Raw genomic sequence first — 6,042 nt, 5'->3', positions numbered from 1 at the left:
CAAAGGCTGGTATTATTTGCACTGCTGTGCATCATAAAAAAAAAGAAGAACGTAATAGTAAGTAAGTAACAGTTATTTGTAAAGCGCCTTTATAGACCAAGGTCACAAAACGCTTGAACAATCAAAAGCAATATTTAAAAATACATACAATCCATCAAACACAGATGGAGAGGAAGATCGTTCCAAAGCTTAGGAGCAACAGCCTGGAAGGATTTCTCTCCTCTGGTCCGGAACCGTGTTCAGGAACCATCATTAGATTCTGATCCACAGACCTCTGAGCCCGAGCTGGGGTGTAAGGCTGGATCAGCTCACTGATGTAAGGAGGAGCCTGAACATGAATAGTTCTGAAAGTAAGAACCAGAATTTTGAAATTGATCCTGAAAGAAACTGGCAGCCAGTGAGGAGTTCTAAGTATAGGGTAAATGTGAGTTCTTCTACTAGAGCAGGTCAGGATGGATGGATGGATGGAGCAGGTCAGGATGGATGGATGGATGGATGGATGGATGGATGGATGGATGGATGGATGGATGGATGGATGGATGGATGGATGGATGGATGGATGGATGGATGGATGGATGGATGGATGGATGGATGGATGGATGGATGGATGGATGGATGGATGGATGGATGGATGGATGGATGGATGGATGGATGGATGGATGGATGGATGGATGGATGGATGGATGGATGGATGGATGGATGGATGGATGGATGGATGGATGGATGGATGGATGGATGGATGGATGGATGGATGGATGGATGGATGGATGGATGGATGGATGGATGGATGGATGGATGGATGGATGGATGGATGGATGGATGGATGGATGGATGGATGGATGGATGGATGGATGGATGGATGGATGGATGGATGGATGGATGGATGGATGGATGGATGGATGGATGGATGGATGGATGGATGGATGGATGGATGGATGGATGGATGGATGGATGGATGGATGGATGGATGGATGGATGGATGGATGGATGGATGGATGGATGGATGGATGGATGGATGGATGGATGGATGGATGGATGGATGGATGGATGGATGGATGGATGGATGGATGGATGGATGGATGGATGGATGGATGGATGGATGGATGGATGGATGGATGGATGGATGGATGGATGGATGGATGGATGGATGGATGGATGATCCCGGCCTTAACACGACTGCAGGTTGAATTTTAACATGGATTGAATCCTGACAGTTTATCCAGCGTTTATTGCAGAATGTTGTTTTATAGTGAACATCAGTGAGGTGGAAAGATGAACACACAATCCGACGATCACAGTTTACTATTCTAGCATATTTTATCTTCAAACTGTAGTCTTTAATAATAAAAATAATTAATATCAACCGGATTAAAATATAGAATTCACAGAGGAAAGAACAGGGAGAACTACTTTTGATAGAAACTGCAAAGGAAGTGTTTGGTGTATCATCAGGGAGGCCTGGAAAGTGTGGATTAAGCGTGGAGAGGAGACACGAGTGTGTGGAGTGGAGCCAAAAGCACCAGAGTATTAGTGCATTCGAGAGCCTGGATAGGAAGTCAATACATTTTATTGTCAGCACAGAGTCCAGGAACATGTTAACATGTCGGAGGAAAAAGGAGAACAGCAGGTACATTCCGAGTAAGCAGATTTGTGCATCGAAACATTAAGGAGCTTGTCAGTGTCCAAGAGTAAGTGTTACTGGGGAATCATGACGGGAACAGCAGATGGAATGAAAATGTTCTTGAAGCGAGACTTTTTTTCATCCCTAGTGATGTATCTTGTGTGTGAAGACTTTGATGCATGTAGCGAGTCAAGATTCTCGTTTCATATTTGAAGTCCCAACCTTTTTTCTTTTAGAATATTTTCCTGTTTGGTGTATATTTGATCATCGATCAATAGAGCAAACAACCTTTAAACCTAACCTAAATTATTGAAAAAACAGAGCGGAGTTTACTTGCACACGATTGAAGTACTATCTGAAAACCTTGATTTTTAAATTAATTGAACAATTTTATATGTTTCAAGGGGGTGGATTATGATGATCATAGATTGGATCAGCATCAACACTAAGCCACTAATTCGATCGTTGCATCCAAACACATTTGATAAATATTAGGTTAAAAAAAAATCAAATAAGACAAATAAATATATAAAAGACTATTAAGATCAGATAGAAGTAGGTTTTAACTTTCAAAGGGAAATTAAAGTGTTGATTTACAATAAGTGTCTCTTAAATTGATCTTGGACCTCTATTGTATTAATCAGTATGTGCATGTTTGTATAAAACTCTATTTTAATTGCAATATTTACAATTTAAAATGTACTTAAACCATGCCCACTGGAAGTACTTTGTTTTTCTGGCGATAAAATCTTGTTTACCATAACCAAGCCTGCTCTACTGAAATCGGCCAAACATCAAGGTTTGATTCAATGTGTCATTATTCAAGGAAGTCTCCACCTCCAAGCGACTCATTGTATAAACAAAGTTGGCATGATGACAGCTGGCTGCAGGAAGGGTGAAGACATTATTAAATAATAATGGACTCCGCTCTTGTAACCTCTCATTCGCTGAGATTTCAGACGGTGGAGAACTTTATAAAGTAATAAGTTCAAAACATGGTCACAGTGAGTGATTTACTGCATCTTAGAGAGGAAGACTTTTTTAAAACATGTGAGTCAGGGAAATTTGGGTTTTCACATAAGTTGTCCTTAAAGATGGACACAAACTGTGCTTGTCTAACAAGAGCAAATCATTTTAAAACGAGTGCTCAAACTCACTGGCATCAAGTGAAGGAAAGGTCAGATAAAGGTTATACCCTGTCGTTTGTCTGCTCAGAACTTGACAGCCTCGCTTCAGTCACTTCACCAAAGGATTCAAAATTTACAACCAAGGTCTTAGTAATCTTGGTCTGATCTCTAATACTGATTACATTACATCATCATTTAAGGTGCAGATGTTCAGTGCCAACCTTGCCTTATTTCTGTCATTCCAGGAGCAAAAGAAATCTCTCCTTATAGTGGAAAAGTAACTTCTGAATAACAGTGTAAATGTATATTTTTAAATAGAGCACTCAATGTGAGTAGATAGTAGTGGGTTGATGAGGCTTTATGAAGCAGCTGATGCTGTATCATGGCACAGTTTAAAGACCACTAGATGACACCCTCAGTTAAAATTATGCCAGGTTTCTTTGAATTATTAGACCAGAGCCAATGATTAAAAAGAAGAGTGACATCTAGTGGTATTTTAAAATGAAGACACTGTATCATGGAACATTCGATGCAGTATCATGAGGCCTCATCAACACATCACTAGTAGCGCATTTGAACAATAGTGGTTATAATTTTGAGCCACGAGGAACTCCACATTGATGAGCAGTGAAAGATCATTTCACACTGACGGAGCTGGTTGTCAGATTTGAAGTAACCCACTTGGGAACCACTGATGCCCCCTGAACGATCGACCTTGAGATTCAAATAATATGACCAAACATATCAAACACTGCAGTTAACTTAAGCAGTACAAGAACAGAGTATTCACAAAATCATGTTTAAAAAAAACATGGCAGAGTGGATTCAGTACCGAGGTCTGACCTCAAAGCGGTTTGGATTCTCTAAAGAGTTTAACAACAAGTACACTTCATGAAGCAGTGTCATGCTTTCAGAGCTCAGCTCGGCTCGCTTAGTTTAAAAATGATGTGAGGTTTGGATAGGATTGCTGTTCAAAGCAATAGATTATAGAGCAGACAGTGACATCTAGTGGACTCTGAGAGTAAGGACACTGCTTCATGAAGCTTCATGGACCAATCACTTGTTCCTCAAACAAGTTTTAGGCAGAGCAACAACTCGGGGCTTGGTGCAAAAAGACAGCTCAGCTAGTGTTTTGAACAAAGATGTTAATAACAATATACAATATATGGGGGGTGATTTTCTTTCCTTCTAATTTTACTATGTTTCCATATCTTCCATCCAAGCTCTGGCCTTTTCAGTCACTTCCTGGTCTGAAGACATTCATTGGGATACTTTCAGTAACTACACCAGAGTCTGGCTATAGAGCAAGAATGCTTTCCCCAGATGGTTTCTATCCTCCACCCCCTGGTTTCATTGTATTCTGTGATTTTATTGCATCGTGCCATTTTATTGTTGGTTTCTGTGAAGCGACCTTGGGTTTATTCAGAGACGCTTTTAATTAAAATGTATTATTAATATGCGTTCAGTGGGTGTATTTGGACTTATACAAGCAGCACTTAGGAAAATTGATCCATCAGATCCATTCAGAATAGATTGGTTTATTGTGAAGGTTAAGTTACTTCATTGAAGTCTTTCACAGACCAGCCTGAATAGAAATGAGTCAGTAGAAACGAAATATGCAGTGTCGTCTCTTCAACAGTAGAGGGCAGCAGCACCTCGCTTGTGGCATGAAAACTAAGGACCCGATGGAAGGACTGCGATCAAATTTTATACTACATATCAAAGTCTTCTAATAAAACTTATTGTATAAGGTAAAGGTTCAACGCAGCATGATAATCTCCGAAATCATAGAAAAAGTGACTGCATTTTTATAACAAAAGAATATAATAACTTATAGTCTGTGACATAATCTTCAACCATGACCTTATCCATTCATATTTATATATTCATATACAGTATATAAATATAACTTTATTTTTTATTTTTACATCAACAAAATGTTGTTTCCATATACCAACATAAATTACATTATTATTGATGGACATGTTTGCAATTTTCTGTGGCCCTAAATAGTTCAAACTACAAAGTGGCTTTTGTCATAATGAGCAGAACTACACATTTAAACAAGCGTGACGGAGTGAAGTGGAGGAAGTTGTGAAAGATATCAGATTAAATTCCAATGATTATTTGTGGATAGTTTTTTTAGGGAAAAGATGGACTGATAAAGAAGATTGAATTGAGAGTAACAAAGGGGCGTCATAGCTAAGGGGGATTGACTTGTGGCCTGAGAAGTTGTGGGTTCAAACCCAGCAGTGGACAAGATTGTGGCGTTGTGTCCCTGAGCAAGACACTTTATCCTGATGGTTGAGCTGGAGCGTTGCATCGCAGCCTACTCCCATCAGTGTGTGATTGTGTGTGTGAATGAGTAACTTAGTGTAAAGCACGTTGGATGCTGAATAAGCATAGAAAAGCACTTTATAAATACGATTCATTTACCAAATGACTTTAGCCATATTTATTTGAACCATAATAATGACGACTGACACTTAGAGGAAGAAGCTTCTGATAGAGATAGAAATTACTTCCAGTAACAGGAAATTATAAATTGAAACTATCATAATCATGGTCAAAAGAGCAACATTTTGATTTTCCCAATTGGTTTTCTTCTGTCAAATGTGTACAAACTCTTCAATAACGTCTCAGAATAAAACTAAAACCCATAAACCTAGTTGTTTCCAGGCCTGGTTTGACTCTGTCGCTCCAGTGTTGACATGTTCTTGAACTGTTGTTGACGCCTCACAACTGCAAACCGAAGAAAAATGATTGACATTTTTCCTCGTTCTCAGAACCGAAAAAACGACGGTGATATATTTGGAAAAGAGAATACGTTATATGTTAACAGGAGAAAGTAGCACCATCCAGCTGTCACTTTACCTGCCGGTACTTCTTCACCTATTTTGAAAGATGAACAGCTTGTCACCATTGACTCTGCATGAATCAGCTCTGTATAATAAATAGATGAATAAATATAACGGGCGTTCAAAATAAAGCATCACAGGGATCTCAGGCTTAACCTTCGAGTGACACTCTACAGGCAATTTTAAAGAAGTCAAAGATCAAGGGATCCATGTTACCTTCGGAAGGGCCACTTAATGCTCACTCTCAAGTGAGCACACTTTGCATTCGTCCATGCTGAAAAATGTTTTCAGCACGATAAACTGAAAATCAATATCCTTCTAACCGGCACCAAAGCAATATGCTCGACGTCCTCCAGATACTGCACTTGACATTTTCTGAAACAGCGAAGAGTGTATAAAAACACCGGATCTGGATCTCTATCAGGATGATTGGAAA

Source organism: Callionymus lyra, chromosome 4 (assembly GCF_982586985.1).
Source record: "Callionymus lyra chromosome 4, fCalLyr1.hap1.1, whole genome shotgun sequence".
Lineage (NCBI taxonomy): Eukaryota > Metazoa > Chordata > Actinopteri > Syngnathiformes > Callionymidae > Callionymus > Callionymus lyra.
The sequence above is the reverse complement of the archived record's forward strand: the minus strand, read 5'-3'. Positions refer to the sequence as shown.